General features: G+C 40.0%; 1 protein-coding gene across 1 annotated transcript in view; it reads left to right on the top strand.

Moving 5' to 3' along the window:
• LOC129771931 (ecdysone-inducible protein E75) overlaps window positions 1-18,052 on the top strand; it is a 222,003-nt gene that overhangs the window by 61,245 nt on the left and 142,706 nt on the right. The gene's annotated exons all lie outside the window — the stretch shown is intronic.

Here is an 18,052-nt window from a genome sequence, read left to right as displayed (position 1 = left end):
AATTACCAACATCGCGTTTGTCGCCTTTTTTATGCACCGGAAACATATATGAAAATTTCCACCGGGTTGGAAATTCGCTTTGCTGAACCGACAGATTGAATATCGTTGTTAACGGAGAGCAAAGAACATCTGCACAAAGCTTCAAGACTGCTGAGGGTATTCCGTCGGGCCCAGCGGCATACGAGAGCGTTAATTTACGCATTGCGGCTTTCGTCATCTCTTCTGTAAAGTGAGGAATGTCGAAGTTGAATTCATCACAAGGCAGTCCGCTGGTAGCTTCTGCAACTTGCATAGCAGAGGTTGAGGAATTGTTGAACACTCGTTTGAAATGACGTGCAAACAAATTGCATTTCTCAGGATCATTATTAGCCGTGCTATTTCCAAAAAACATAGAACAAGGCAGTCCAGCTTCTTTTCGTTTGGTATTCACAAATGACCAGAACCCACGAGGGTTGGTGCGTAGATTCGCTTCCGTTCGTTTTACGTACCGATTATAGAGAAAACGGTTATATTGACGGTAACAACGACTGGCCAAATTGAACTGTCGTTTGAAGTAAGATGACCGGCAGTTTATGTAACTTCGCAGAGCGGTTGATCGTTTTCGCTTCAGCTCGCGTAAGCGGCGATTGGACCAAGGAGGATTATGAGGTGGTCGTCGAGCAGGAACAACACGAAAGATTGCATCCACTACTGCTGTACAGAAGTACTCCACGGCGACATTGACACTATCGGTAGATTCGATGAAATTCCAGTCAATATTGGCGAGTTCATCACTCAATAAAGCGTAGTTGGCTCGACGGAAGTTCAGAGATGTTTGTTCAGATGGTGCAACATAAACGATCGGAGTGTGCAAGCTTATTAACGTGACGAGAGCAGGGTGATCAGCATCGAGATCAATTAGGGGATCAGCCGCCAAAGCAATCGAAGAAATGGGTAATGCAGCATTATTGGCCAGGACAAGGTCCAGTAATCTACCATTTCTATTCAGATGTGTGTTGGCATGAGAAAAACCGTGAAGGTTGAATCCGTCCAGGAGAGCACAGCAGACCTCGGATATATGCGATGTCAATGGATCGATGACTGGTGTACTACTTTCGGGGAAACACCACTGCAAACCTGCTTGATTATAGTCACCGAACAGAAGAGCAGGAGAGTGAACTTTCAAACGAGCTGAAACTGAACCAATGGATTCCACGTGTTCGTCGATCGCCGTACTATCGTTTTTCCTGTTAGGCGGGAGATAAATAACGCCGATACTTATAGTGTTGTGATTAACTTCCACCAAAACCCACAGTTGCTCAAGTAGGAGAGAAATAGGGGCGGGATCAAGATAACTGGTTAGTCGCCTCGTGATAGCAATCAGTACTCCTCCACCACGAGATTTATGACTATTCAGATGACTTCTATCGGTTCGGTATACGGCGTACGAAGGTCCAAAAAGCTGCGTTGAGAAAATGCGATCATCCAGCCATGTTTCAGTCAGGACAATCAAATCAAACTCTTCTTCGGAAACAGACAAGAAGAAAGCATCTATTTTGGTCCTCAATCCACGCACATTTTGATAATAAATCCGGAGGTTCGAGCAGCGTCGATCGCAGTAACTGGAAATCGAAGGGATTTCAGGTGCCGAAAGTTCAGAATTATCAGTATACTTGCCTGAACTTACAGGCCGGAAGCTCCCTGGACCAACACCGACCACAGGACCGGGACAATGGTGATGGCGGAATGATCAAATTCCCCACTAGGGGGGGAATTCCCCACCGGTTGAAAATCACTGGTTTTACCGAACAAGATGGGAATATCGAGTGATAACAAAAACACAACACCAAAGGTTCTTTTCAGAACCATCAACATATTCATAAAGAGAAAACAGTAAACTAATCCATTTTTCAGGTAGATAGGTAGGTATTCACGTAGGAGAAGAAAATAAAACAATATATTTAAAATATATATTTAACAAAAGCTGTCCCCTTTGTATAGTCCTACGTCACTCCGGTTATGTCCCCGACATTACCCACCCGTCTTTTTTTTTATACTTGCTCTGGCATATTCCTCTAATGTACGAAAAAGTGAGTGAACTGCTCAAAAGAACTAGTTCACTTAAGTGAACGGTTGGTAACTGAACGGTTCATTGAAGTGAACCGTTTTGCCCATCTCTAAAGTCTGCTTCATTTAATATTGGAACACAAACAATTGCGTGTAGTTTAGTCATTTATTAACGAATTCATAATTTGTTTTTCATACAAATGTAGCATTTTCTTTACTCTTTCATAAAAAAAAATTATTCATTGCTGTTTCGAAGAAATTCTCGTACTTTTCCCGTAATACGGCACATTAGGCGGCGCACACCCTTTTCGTCCACCGTTTTGGCGATTTGATTCCACCAGTTCTTCGTTTGAGTCATGTTCCTAACAAGTTTTCCCTTTGCCTTAAGCCTCCGCTTCGTGATTGCCCAGTATTTCTCTATCGGCCGGAACTGGGGGCAGTTTGGGGGGTTGAGGTCCTTCGGTATTACGCTGACCCCGTTCGTTGCGTACCATTCCATAACCGTTTTGCTGTAATGGCAGCTTGCGAGGTCCGGCCAAAACATTACTGGACGGTCGTGGGCACGAATAAACGGCAGAATCCGTTTCTGTAGGCACGCTTTTTTGTAGACTTCTGATGTCATTGTCTTGTCAGTGAGAAAGACTTTGGTTTTCTGTCCACAACTGCATATCATAAATTTTGCAGGTACATCCCCCCGAGCCGTCGCCACATAAAATTTTTGACCTGGGATTTGCCCAAAGTCCGCCTTCACGTAGGTCTCATCGTCCATCAGAATACATCCGTCGAACTTGGTCAGCACTTGGTCGTACAGCTTTCGAGCACGGATTCCGGCCACATTGTTCTGCTTCAGCGTCCGATTTGGCTGTTTGCTGGCTCGGAATGGCCTTATTCCTTCCCGGAGACGAATTCGTCGCACCATACTGTGAGCGGCCTGGAACTTATTGGCCAAATCGCGGTCTGAAAAATTGGGATTCCTCTTGACGGCCTTGATGACTTTCCCACGCTGTTTCCGGTCGACAGTTCCACTCCGACGCTTCGAATGCGGCTTCCGAGCCGTCGTCAATGTTTCCTTGTACTGCTTGATAACACGCCATACGGTATTTCTGGGCATTTTAAGCTGTTTAGCTAGCTTAGATGCCGACAACAATGGATTTTCAAGAAAACTTTTATCTCTCCGTTCGGCTTCCATGGCGGTTGTTTACAAAATGCTATCGTTTGGTGTTTTGACATAAATACATGGTGAAAGGTAATGAATTTCCCGACACGTGGGTGAAAAAAGTTTCCAAATCCGTCCACTAGGAGCGCCACAATGAGCAAAAGGATTTGTTCCAATATTAAATGAAGCAGACTTTAATCCAAATGATGCATGTGATCTCGATAGAATTCTAACACGCGACATTCATTATCAAGGTCCCTTCGAGAGAGAGAGAGAGAGAGAGAGAGAGAGAGAGAGAGAGAGAGAGAGAGAGAGAGAGAGAGAGAGAGAGAGAGAGAGAGAGAGAGAGAGCGTTTCCCTAATCGCACGCAGCCACCAACGATCGCCGCCCCGCGCGCTCTTGTCACGTGCGCGCACCCATTCTTCTATCTTCAGTAGACCGTGATGGTGGGTGAACTACATTTTCCTGCCTGCGTAGACGAAACGAGGAAGCATAGCGCGATAGCTGCTGGAGCTATCGATTTTCAATTCCAACGCACACACATTTTTCGGCGCACGAAGTATGTCATGGGAGCACACGCAATTTCCGCCGCTCCCCACTTTCTACTCTATCGCACCGCGTTCCTTAAGCGTTTGCCTACCCGTGTTGCGATGCGAAGCGAAAGCTGAACGTGGAAAAAGAACTTGGTTCCCCAAAAGTGGTTAGGTTCTTCCCTAGTGACCCATTTCTCTTCCACCCGCGATAATGACAGCTTGCGTTTCGTAATTCGAGCTGCATCACCGCATTTGTATACACCGCACTCGATAGCCATAATCTAATTGCGAGAATATTTATGCACATATTATCATCAACAGTCAACAGCGAAAACAACAAATGGTGGTATTTATTTTTCTTTCTCACAAGAAAGGAAACAAAAAGAATATATTTTCGGCTACCCAACGAATCACCTTCCGATTTCGGTTCTTGTTCTTGCTGTTGTTTTCATTTTGCGCGCTCTCCTCCACGGCAGCAGCAGCAGCGTGAGGACTGCCTTTATATAAATTCAAGGTTAGTCGGTCATTGACTTTGCCTCCTCTGCGCCATCCAAAGCAAGCGCGAGTAAGCAATCGAACAAACGAACTCACACTGACACTCACTCACTCACTCACAACTTCTTTACTTCCACTTACGTCCTCTGGTGGGTACCCGGAGGGAGGCTGGAACGGGGGGAGGGGGGGGGGGGTAGGTCGTTCGGTCGATGGTTGTTGAGTCTTGGCTTGTGTGATTACAGCTTTTTTCTTGAGATGGCCGAAGAGATGAGTGGAGGCCGGCGGAACTTCTGGAACGTGGGTTCTCACCACATGGGGAGCATTGTGCTCCCCATGGACACGTAAATGAGTTCTATGTTTTTTTTTTTGTTGTGTTGTGAAGAACGCCCAAAATTCGAATATTTCGGGTCCACATATGTGTGGGTGTGCGTGCGTGTGTGGGAGCTACGGAGGGAGAAGGAGAAGATGTATTACGCGAATTTTTGTTACGACTGTGTTTTTGCGTAATAAAAATTCGTTCCACTGTTTGTGGGACAAAGCAGGAAGTCGAAAAACATGTGGTGTGGGAGGATGAGACGGCGAGACTGGGCGAGGAATTCGCATGAGAAACAAAAAAAACGCCCCATCGCACGCACCCCCGTTCGCGCTTGTACGCTCGGATGCGATGATTGATTCACGCTTCGGCGTATAAATGATTTTCATAATTTCGTTTGGTCTATTTACGAACAGAAAACGCAATGGAAAGGGGAATTTCGTAGATGAAAACGAACCGACACAATTGTTGATCGTGAAAGTGAAATTTTCGGAATTATGCATTCGCTGGAATCAGCCCACGCTGTTATCGCGAGATTCATTATTTTTATTAGCCCGAGTCAGCTGATAAGAGGGAGAAGGAGTCAGACAATGTAAACTGCATCGGAGAGGTCAGCACACTGCGATAGTTTGATTAACGATCTCTGTTGTTCCCGCATCACGTGAATGTGGGGACCTAATTCGTCACGTAGACAATAACTGCGTGGATGCGTGGAACAAATACTTAATCTTCAGATTTCATCAACTTGTTTGGGAAAGAGAATCCTAGCAGTAATTTGAACGCATCGAGTGTTGCTTTGGGTGGCCACTTACCAAAAAATTATGATAAAGATCTACAGTTAAATCTAAATACATAGGTAGGCTGACCAAATAGTTCAAGAGTAAAAACGGACACATAAGAAAAAAAACGAAAAGACATCATATTTTTGAACCATTTTATAGAGTGAATTGAACCAATCATGGGAAATTCTTAGCCGTTCCGTTATCCGAGGGCAAAAAAAAGTCACACGAGGGTTGCGTCCAAGACACGACCGCATAGTTGACGTAGGATTCCGTTAGGCTATCTGCTGCACGCTGATTTTGGATATGTTTGAAGAATTACATTGTTAAACTCTTCGATAATGATTTGGGTCCGTTTTGTCTGGTTGTTAGGTATTGTTTGTTCACTCCACCAGTGTCCATAACCGAGTGATAATGATAGAAGGATGGTGATTAGGCATTCGATGGTGCGTATCACGTACCATAGCCGCCCTCTGTGGTCCTGTACGAGATGGCGCCTGTGTTATGTATGGATTAAATAAAGAAAAAAAGCTCATCAAAGCAATATAAGATAATTATCATTATCGAACCCAATTTTTCTCGCCAGAAAAAAAGTGTTACTTAAGTATAGAAAAAATATATTTGAAATGACAAGTAATTTCATTCATTATTTTTTATTTTCTGAGTGTTTATTCAACCCATTTCCTTTTCGCTTTAAATCCAACGGAACACGATGCTACATGCCTCAATGCGAATTTCAATTGGGCTAACAGCACCCAATACGATATGTAGAGCATATTTTTTTTTTTATTTAAATCGTTTATTTTTACTGGCTCAGTTACATAGGTTTAAAGGAGCCGAACTCCTTACTGTATTGTTACTAGGATATATACATTTTTCCTCAATTCTAATGTTAATAATATAGGAAACCGATTACTCGCGGTCAACTCGAGTTTAGAAGGGTGACATATTTTCTTCAGGAAAAGGAGGGGATATGAGGATATGTTGACAATGATCACACTCACACTCTCAATCACACTCATCACACTCAATTCTTAAACCTATCTTATATCTAATATGTATTTACATTTCATCTTATTCTTAAGAAGGGATCCGATCTCTCACAAAGGAAAAGGAAAAGGAAAAACTAAGGGTATAAGGACAATCACACACGAAGATCGATAGCTTTAAGGAATACATATATTTGGGACATGTAATCAAGGTCTAACCGAGCCAACACGTCTCTCACCGGCACCATGGGCTGCCTTCCTTGGGCCCGAAGGGTGTCTTCTAAATTCGATCTGGCGACAAGATACAGCTCGCACGACCAAACAACGTGCTCGATGTCGTGGTAACCTTGGCCACAAACACAAAGATTGTTGCCGGCAAGATTAATACGAAAGAGTAGCGCATCTAACGAACAGTGATTGGACATGAGTCGGGAGAAGGTGCGAATAAAGTCCCGACTCAAGTCCAGACTTTTGAACCATGGTTTGAGGCTAACCTTAGGGATAATCGAGTGGAGCCACCGGCCCAATTCATCTTCGTTCCATTTGCGTTGCCAGTTAACTATGGTATTTTTGCGGACTAAAGAATAAAATTCATTGAAGGCGATTTGACGCTGATAAATATCGCCTTCAATTGCACCTACCTTTGCTAATGAGTCAGCCCTCTCATTACCCGGAATTGAGCAATGTGAAGGGACCCAGACAAAGGTAATGACATAACAGCGTCTGGATAAAGCACTCAAAATTTCTCGTATTCTCTCAAGGAAGTACGGCGAGTGCTTTTCCGGCCTCACTGAACGGATAGCTTCGACAAAACTAAGACTATCCGTTACAATGTAATAGTGTTCAACAGGTCGTGAGGCGACGCTGTCCAGCGCCAATGAATTGCTGCCAATTCAGCAATATACACTGAGCAAGGATTCTGAAGACTGTGTGAGGTGCTAAAAAATTCGTTGAACACTCCAAATCCTGTGGACTCGTTTATAGTGGACCCATCAGTAAAGTACATATTATCACAATTGATACCCCCATACTTTTCATCGAATATCGTTGGAACGATCCTCGATCGAAGATAATCTGATGTTCCATGGATATCCTGCTTCATGGACAGATCAAAATGCACAGAGGAATTGATGTAGTCAGGAAAACAAACACGATTGGGAATATACGAAGAAGGATTAACCTGCATGGAGACGAATTCATGATATGAGCTCATGAATCCAGAATGAAAATTTAGCTCGATCAGCTGCTCAAAATTTCCGATCACCAATGGGTTCCTAACCTTACACCGGATGAAGAACCGAAGAGATAATAAATTGAAGCGATCTTTTAGTGGGATTACGCCTGCCAAAACCTCGAGGCTCATGGTATGCGTTGAGGGCATACATCCCAACGCGATACGGAGACAAAGATACTGAATTCGCTCGAGTTTAATGAGGTGTGTCTTGGCAGCTGATTGAAAACAGAAACTGCCATACTCCATCACTGAGAGAATAGTTGTTCGATACAACATTATAAGATCTTCGGGATGGGCTCCCCACCAGGTGCCGGTAATTGTACGGAGAAAGTTTATTCTTTGTTGACATTTTTTACTCAGATACCTAATATGGGCCCCCCAAGTACATTTAGAGTCGAACCAGACCGCAAGATACTTGATTGACATAGCATGAGTGATCGGTTTACCCAAAAGTTGAAGCTTTGGTTTTGCTGGTTTATGCTTCCTAGAAAAAACCACCATCTCTGTTTTCTCCGTGGAGAATTCGATCCCTAGCCCAATGGCCCAGGTTGAAAAATTGTTCAAAGTATCTTGTAAGGATTCTTGCAGGTCGGTTTCGTTTGATCCTACGACAGACACCACATCCATCACTCCATCAGTTGTCTTAGGCTGCAATTTTGTGTAAGGCAATTGTCAATGTCGCATACGTAGAAGTTGTACAAAAGGGGGCTTAAACATGAGCCCTGGGGGAGTCCCATGTAATGTAGAGCATATGTGAAATCACCTTTTCGAATATTCCTTCATTTTTCCAATTTTGCTCGTCCCATGAGCTTTCCTTGGGAGAAAAAAAAATCGTTTCATATTTCAAGTCATTTTAACACAATAGCTACCATACACAATTTTACACTTACAGTTGTGCTAAAAGTTTTACGAAGCAACCAACATAAAAGTTCCAAATTTAATTTTTATTTATATTCTATCAAGCATAAGTTCTATTCAGTTCATTGAAACATTATTCTTCAATCGAAAGATTCTTATTGGAACGGAAAAAAACACTTGTTCATCGCTCCCAACTTATTCGCCAGCACGTATGCAATCAGCAATGCCCACGCTAGTTACAATAAGCACTATTCATTTGTGCGCGTCGTTAGTTAAACTGTCCAGGGTTTTTACATGCTGATTTCTCCCAGACACCATGGATTTGAAATCTCAGCTAGGGAATACATGTCGGTGAGAGCAAAATCTCCCCCTACTTTCATGTATCTGCAATGCCAATTTCCCCTAGGCAGCTTGGTTTTGATGTCTCTGTTTGGGACCCGCCGCATATGTCGTCAATTTCGACCTATCAGAAGTGAGTATTTCCGTTAGGATATGGGTTGGGATTTTTCAATTGTTCGATAGTTAGTTTCATGACATATATTATTTTATTCAATGTAAAAAATTGTTATGGAGTGCCGAAATTGATTGACGCAAAAATCTCATCAATCCATCATGAAATGGCTGAACAATAAGCATTTGAAATTGGACAATTTTCACGGTGCGCTCGATTTTCGATTTTCAATTTGTACCCCAATATGTTCCCGAAAGACGTAATCCTACGTCAATAGATCACCGGGGTGAAATTGATGAAACGTATTACTGAAAACAAACATAAATTTTTGGAGGGTTTATGTAATCAAGTTTATAACCTTTTTTGAATGACATGTTCAATAATTCTGATGTTCATTTTCGTCAATGATTCTCAACGAATCGCTTATCGCATAAAAATTATTATTTTTCTGAATAGCATTTTCGTGTTCTTTTTAAGCGTGGTGAAGAAACATACTTTCAACGAATCAAAATAAAATTTTTAGACGCTACACATAACAATTCACACTCAGCCTATACTTTACGAGTTTAAATAGCTATGAAATAGCAGCAATTACTATTGAAACAAGTGAGAAAATCAATTTTGCAAAAAAGGAAAACCCGGATGCTCTCTCGGGTTTTATGTATCCTCAAACTCTTCAATTATCATTGAAATGGCCGTAGGTGAAAAAATAAATGAAGTTGTATGCTTTTTTTTTGTATATCCCACTCAAAATTTTAAAAAGTTACCACCTCGAAAAAACACCCTATGCCAAATTTAAGCTCAATCTGACTTAAGGGAGAGTGGTGCAAAGTGGCCAAGATTTGAGTTTTTCGAAAATCGATAAATCAACCAAGGGGGGAGTAAAGGAAATCAGCGTTTTCGAAAAAAAAACGTTTATGCCAAGTGTCTTAAAATTGCATGAAACGTTGAGATCTAGTGTCATCTCGAATTTTTTTTTCAAAACCGGCACTCTGGGACTTTTTTTTGAAAACCTACATTTTCGGTGATTTTTTGTTTTAAAAAAAAAAACTCAAATTTAAGCATCAGCGACACCAGTAAATGAAGTCCGAATGAGCTAATATTTTTCATAGGGTATATTATCGTGCAAATCAACACTTCGCAGCAAGTTCCGAATGAAAAATCGAGATAACTATTTTTATTGGCACCCAATACAATACATTTCATACTCCTAAAAAAATCGTGTCCCAGAGTGCCGATTTTTGACAAAAAAAAAATTTAGAGATGACACTAGATCTCGACGTTTTATGCAATTTTAAGACATTTGGCATCAACAATTTTTTTACGAAAACCCCGATTTTCTTTACTCCCCCCTTGGATGGTATTTCGATTTCCAAAAACTCAAACTTTGACCGCTTTGCGCCACTCTTCCTCAAGTCCTATTGAGCTGATATTTTGCATAGGGCGTTTTTTCGAGGTGGTGAACATATTTTATGGGGTAACTTTTTGAAATTCGAGATGGCCATTTTCATTGGCACCCTAATATACAGTCAATATTTTCCTCGATTATTCGATATTTTCCCTAACTCGATGAATTTCATGGCACCTTTGATTTTACATCCATTCTTCTCTCCCTAACTCGAATGATAGAATACAGCCACCGACCTTTATCACTTCCATTCCAACTTGTCTGCCAAGATTCAAGTGCACGTTCACGAGGAATATTGAGATATTCATCAAAAGTAATGGGCCTATGAAATAAGACTCCTTCCATAGCGCCCTTCTAAGCTAGAAAATCTGCTTTTTCATTTCCTGGTATCGAACAATGAGAGGGAATCCATACAAAAGTGATATTAAATGATCTACTCATCAAAACACTTAAAAGCTGTTGGATTCCAGACAAGAAATGCGAAGAATATCTAGACCTTACCGAACGAAGTGCCTCTAAAGAACTGAGACTATCAGAAAAGATGTAAAAATGTTCGGGTGACAAGGACTGAATATGTTGTAAAGCAGTGTATATCGCAGCCAATTCCGCAACAAACACCGAACAAGGTAAACTAAGCTTACGGAATGTGGAAAAGTCAATATTAAATACCCCAAAGCCTGTGGAACCATGAAAACTGGATCCATCAGTAAAAAAAGTTTTGGTTGAGTCAATATGTTTATATCTTGACAAGAATATTGCAGGCATAACTATTTGGCGGAGATCACCTGAAATACCACTAACATAAACTTTCATTGTCAAGTCAAAATTAATAGAAGGATTGAACAAAATTGAAGGAATGGATTGGAAACCAGATGAATCCGATGGGCTTTCCAGGGTCAGAAATTCATGATATAGTAACATTCGCTTAGATTGAGTACCTAAGGTTAGCATTTTTTCAAAGTTTGCTATCACTATCGGATTGAGTGTTTCACAACGTATCAAAAAACGGAATGATAACTCGAAAAAGCGCACAGAAAGAGGAAGGATGCCAGCTAAAATTTCTAGGCTCATTGTATGCGTTGACTGCATACATCCTAGAGCAATACGCAAACAGCGATATTGAATTCTCTCCAGTTGCAGAATATGAGTACGGGCAGCGGATCTGAAGCAAAAACTTCCATACTCCATAACAGATAGAACGGTTGTTTTATCTAATTAAGTCGTCAGGATGGGCCCCCCACCAAGTCCCTGTTATGGATCGAAGATAATTTATTCGTTTCTGACATTTTTGTTTCAAGTAGCCTATGTGTTTACCCCATGTGCCTCTGGAGTCAAACACAACTCCTAAATACTTGAATGACAAAGAGAGCCTAATTGTTCTACCCAAAAGTTTAAGTTGCAGTTGAGCAGGATGGTGTTTTCTTGAAAACACAACCATCTCTGACTTTTCAGTAGAAAACTCAAAACCCAATTTACAAGCCCAATCAACCAAATTATCAAGAGAAATCTGCAAGGGATTATACAGATCAATACTGTCTTTGCCCATTACCGACACTACGCAATCATCTGCATATTGTCTCAAAGTACAATTACCTGATAAACAAACATCAATGTCATTTACATAAAGGTTGTAAAGGATTGAACTAAGACATGAGCCTTGAGGGAGACCCATGTAGCTAATCCGTAAAACTGGTGAAGAACCATGGGAAAAACTCATATGTTTTTCACGCATTAGGTTAAACAGAAAACTATTTAATTTTGGAGCAACCCCATTTAGATGAAGTTTCTCAAAAAGAGCCTCAATGGAAACTGAATCAAACGCACCCTTGATATCAAGGAACACTGATGCCATTTGTTGCTTTTTACATAAGGCGATGTCAACCTATGATGAAAGCAGAGCAAGACAATCATTAGTTCCTTTGCCTCTACGAAACCCGAACTGCGAAGGTGAGAGAAGGTTGTTGGATTCTATCCAGCTGTCTAAGCGACTTAGAATCATTTTCTCTGATAATTTGCGAATGCAACAAAGCATTGCTATTGGTCTATAAGAATTATAATCAGACGCAGGTTTACCAGGTTTCAGAATAGCTATAACTTTAATCTGTCGCCACTCATGTGGAACAACGTTCTGCTCAAGAAAAACGTTGAACAATTTTAACAAACGTTTCTTCGCATTATGATCCTATCTGACCCCGGAGCCGAATTGTTACATGACAGAAGTGCAAGCGAAAATTCAGCCATACTGAATGGAGGAGCAATATCATCAGATGTCTCCAGGAAGGGAGGTGGAGCGGGGGCTGAATCTGGGCATATCTTCTTGGCAAAGGCATAGATCCACCTTTCAGAATATTCAACTTGTTCATTTGAATGAGAAGAATTTCTCATTTGTCTGGCAACTCTCCAAAGAGTGCTCAAAGAAGACTCTCGGGAAAGCCCATTCACAAAATTACGCCAATAACCTCTTTTTTTGGCTTTTATGAAACTTTTGAATTTACGCTCCAGATGAATGTAATTGTCGTAACGTTCGCAGGAACCCGATTTACGCCAATCCTTGAACGCATTCGATTTTTCTTTAGAAAGATCTGTGCAATCTTGATCCCACCACAGATTAGGAGGACGACTGCGAAACGAATTCCCAGGAAAACGTTTCGTCTGAGCATCAATAGCACTATCATGAATTAATCCAGCTAGAAAATTATACTCTTCTAACGGGGGTAACTCATGAACTAATGCCACTGATTCTGAAATAATTATATCTGAAATAAGAATATCTCTTCCAATCAATGTTTCTAGATAAATCATGCTGAACATTCATAGTTCCTGACGATTCAGAATAATTCGAAATAGAAACGGTGATTGGCAAATGATCACTTCCATGTGGATCTTGAATAACCTTCCAATAACAATCTAATGATAAAGAGGAAGAACAAAGGGATAGATCTAAGCGACTTGCGCGGCCTGGTGATGGAGCAATTCTTGTTATATCACCTGTGTTCAAAATTGTCATGTTGAATTCATCGCATAGATCATAAATAGAATTAGCTCTGCGATCGTCAAAAGACTCACCCCAGCCAATTCCATGTGAGTTGAAATCTCCCAAAATAAGATGAGGTTGCGGTAGAAGCTCAATTATATTCACAAGGTTTCGATAATTAAGCATTGTATTTGGTGGAATATAAATAGAAGCAATGCACAAATCTCTACCCTTGATACGTGCCTGACACGCAAGAATTTCAATTCCTGTGACTAAAGGCAAGGGAATCCTGTAAAATGGATAGCATTTTTTAATACCTATGAGAACTCCTCCATAGGAATCATCACGGTCTAAACGAATAATATTGAAATCATGGATGTTTAACACATTGTCCGAACGAAGCCATGTTTCAGATAAAGCAAACACATCACAATTCAAAAAATGGAGCATTTGCTTGAAAGAGTCAAGTTTTGGTAGAAGACTTCTACAATTCCACTGTAAAATAGTAGATTTCTCTGACTCATTCAATGAATTAGGCATCGAAATTAATGAAGGAGAGGAGGGGCCACTTTGAAACCATTTGCATTTGCTTAGCTAACTGACTGATAGTAGGGAGCCAAGCAGAAATGAGACATTTCATTGAATCTGAAATTCCGAAAATATCAAAGATCCATCCAACAATCGAAGAAAAAGAAATACCTCCTGTAAATGATTGGGGTTCAGGAGCCGATTGAGAAGCGAATCTGGAATGACATGACAATTCAGGGAAATGAACGTCATAGTTAGAGGATCCCCAACCAGGAGGGTTATTGTTGGAAGGAGCAGAAAAATGAGAAGAAGCTTCTGGTTGATTAGAGGATAACCCTCTTTTTTTAGCAGGCTTGGAGGAGGAAGTATTTTTTCTCTTTCTAGCTCTTCTCGCGATTATTGGATCGAAAGTAGTGTCCGATTCATCATCCTCTGATAAAACAGAGAAACGATTTTCAGAAACCTCGGATACCTGAGGTGAAGATGCCTTAAGAATATCAGCAAAGGTTCGCTTAGAACGATCCTTAAGTGATTGTTTAAGTTTAATAGAACGGGATTTGAATTTGGACATTCCTTAACTGTGTGAGGAACACCTCCACAAAGAATGCATTTATCAGCATCCTTATTGCAAGTGCTTTCATCATGGTCGACTCCACATTTAGAACATTTAATTTTATTGCAACAGAAGGTTTTAGTGTGACCTAACTGTTTGCAATTAGTGCATGTCATAATTTTGGGAGTAAATAATCGAACTGGAAGACGAAGCTTATCAATGAGCACATAATTTGGAAGAGCTGTGCCCTCAAAGGAGATTCTGAAAGAACCAGATGGGAAATATTTCTTTTTGTTACCATCCATTAAAAATGAATTCAGGGATCTTACTTCCAAAATTTTCACATGAGGAAGTTTTACATCATGAAAAATACCCTCTGCGTTTTCGAAATCTTTTAGTTGGAGAGATTTTTCCGAAACCACACCATCGATTTCAACAATGTGTGCCGGAATATACACTCGATATTCAGCAGTGAACAAAGAATGATTAACAATCGCATTAGCGTCTTTGCAATCCGAGAGCACAACACGAAGTTTGTCTTTATTCACTTTTGTAATTTCCAAGACACTTGAGTACTTAGACTTCAAGTCTTTGCAAATTTGGGTCACCCTTAAAGGAAGAATACCACCCAACGTGTTTTCGATGATCCCGAAACGTTCTGGTATTGTCGAATGCGAAAAAGATTCTTGGAAGGAACATTCTCAATGATTGAATGCTGAAGAGAATTAATTGGATTTTGAACCGAATTGAGTGAAACAGGATCATTTGTTGGTTGTGTCGAATTTTTTGTTGGGTTGGGTGTCGAATTTGACAGTGATTGGTTCTTCTTTTTCTTTGAAGGACGAACTTCAGAAAAACAATCATGAGGAGTATCTACGATGGACATATCAACATCGGAGGTTTCGTTCCCCTCCATTTAGAAAAATTTATGAAACTAAACTGAGAGTAGAAAGAGCATAAAATGTCTAACACGTACAGAAGATAAAATAATTATATATGTATTAAAAAAATAAATAAATAAATAAATAAAGAAACAGATAAATAGAATAAAACAAAACAAAAACTTAGCTGTTTAAATTTTCCAGAGATCTTCAAAAATCCTGTTCCAAGGTTCAATACAGCTTCACACACCGAAAAGTACTTGAGAATGCAAAAATCGAATATCTTCTTCGAGGAATTTCACTCGCTGAACAAATGGGTCCAGTTACTGCACTATTTCTTCCGGAAAAAGTTTTCAAAACGCTGAAATGTCTTTATTCCACGGCTTGCTGATGTATGAAAAAAACATTGTATTATGAACAGGAATTTAAAGTGATCCGAACTTTGAACAATAAAGGACACTACGAATTTGGAAAAGCTACTCCCATCTCCTTTGTTACCGCGATCTGTGAAGTAACCAATGACATTGAACTTTTCATTAGGAAAACTCAGATCACTAGGGTTGACAGTTACAAAATAAGGAAATACATAAAAATGGTTTGTTGTAGGATGTTTTACGATGTGTAAGGTGTCACTCGTCGAATTTCTGACTATTTTCTTTTCATACAATAATTATTAATTATGGTTGCGCGTTCGCTTAGTAAGCGATCGATCGTGAGTTCAAACCTCAGAGCCCTCAATTGACCATATTTGTGTTGTTACAGAATAACTACGTCCACGCAACAATCATCATCGATGGAAATCGGTTCACGGTCGAAATAGTACCGATTCATCCACACAACTGTTCTGCTCTGCAAGAAACATCTGGCTGTTGTTCTATTAAAAACACAACATTGATCATATCATCCGTCTCCGCTGTTCGGTGGTCTAACTGAACAATGGAAGAACAGAAGGAATACTCTTAGGCCTAAATAGCTACTGTGCAATTATTTGTTCAGAATTCGACAAACGTGCCTCAACACTAGAATACCCCTTAAAGGCGTGGTATTCGACAAATAAATCTCAACTAAGAACTTATTAAAAATGACGCGAGTAAGACTACGTTGAGAAGGCATCTGAGCAATTCCAAATTAAATCGACAAATGACAAAACATGAGTATTTTTGAATTGAATGAAAGTTTGTATTCCGTTTGGGTTGATGGTAAAACTATTTTTGACGAACTTTGTGGAACATCGAATTTTTATGAATTTCCGAAACTTCGAATTTTTGTATGTTAACAATCATTTTTAGCCACAAATTATGGTTCCTGATGTGATTTAGAATAAAAAAGCTCATTATAAATCTCCTTCTAAATGCAGCCATTCTCGATATATTTTGAAACATATTTCCAATTTATTGTCTTTTTTATAGTAAATATTCCCTTTTAATATGTTTGTCGTGTTATACCGTCATGTTCAGGAAATTTTATGAATTTGCTTATAATTTCCAACAACTTTTCCAAATACATCATTATGGTAAAAATATATGTTTAGGAGTTACGTTGAAAATCATTTGAACACATGTGGGTTAATATAAAACGTAGCGATATTAAAAAATGTTTTTTTTATCTTAATACAACTTTTAACATGTTATACATGTTGCGCCAACAGAACACAATATTTATAAAAGGAAAAAATATAATTCTCTACAATTTGATCAAATAATTCCTATATTTATCGGAGTTTAAGAGATACTAATAATAATACTAGAATTTTTTGGATTTATTTTTTATCAACATTTACTTTTATCAACTAACAATTTTGTTGTATATAATTTATCTTTTTCATTATTTTTTTATATTTCTATATACATTATGATAACTTGCTGCATTGTCGTTAGAGTGCAACTTTGCTGCTACTTCATTCTCGGATACAGATACAAAAGAATGATACTTTTGGGTACCTGGAATTTGTTTGGTGTTATCATACATGCTACTCAACTCTTTCACACACTGATCATATACTTCTTGTGACATATATGAAAATGATAATTTTGTAAGATAGTCTTCTTCTCGCTTGCTAGCCCAGTCAAATAACGTTTTTGCACTCGTAATCGGATGTTCATGCTGCCTAGCCAAACTAGCTCTTGTTGCCATCCGTTTTAATATACAGGGTTTTCCATTTCGGGCTTCCGAAAGTATACAGCCCTGCGCTGACAACCGTTTGACATAGCTGTCAACCAAAGCGTCATATCGTTAGTTGAATGTCTGCCATCGCACAACGTGTTAATTTTGTTAAATTATACTATAAAAATGATGCAAAACCGACAAATGTTTTTCGAGCATTACGGACGGATTTTGGTCGTCATTGACGGCCTACAGAGCACACAATCGCTAATGTAGTGCGTAAATTCGAACAAACTGGATCCGTAGCGGATATTGTGAGACCTGTGCATCATCGTAATGTGCGTTCGGCCGAAAATATTGCTGCTGTTGCTGCCAGTGTGGAGGATGACCCGAATGTTTCGATTCCACGGCGTGCTCAGCAATTGGGCTTGTCAAACACATCATTGTGGCGAATTTTGCATTTGGACTTGCACCTACATCCATATAAAGTCCAACTGGTACAAATATTAGAGCGTGGTGACCATGGAATGCGTCGGGCATACGTCGATTGGGTGAACGAACAACAGCAGCAAAATGCTGAATTTTCGCATCAAATTTTCTTCAGCGATGAGGCACATTTCGAGCTCGGTGGCTATGTGAACACCCAAAATTTCCGTATATGGGGATCAGAAAATCCACACGTGATTGTTGAGAGGCCATTGCATCCGCCAAAAAGTCATTGTTTGGTGCGCATTATGGTCTGGTGGAGTC

This window comes from Toxorhynchites rutilus, chromosome 2 (genome assembly GCF_029784135.1).
Source record: "Toxorhynchites rutilus septentrionalis strain SRP chromosome 2, ASM2978413v1, whole genome shotgun sequence".
In the NCBI taxonomy this organism is placed as follows: Eukaryota; Metazoa; Arthropoda; class Insecta; order Diptera; family Culicidae; genus Toxorhynchites; species Toxorhynchites rutilus.
The sequence above is the reverse complement of the archived record's forward strand: the minus strand, read 5'-3'. Positions and strand labels throughout refer to the sequence as shown.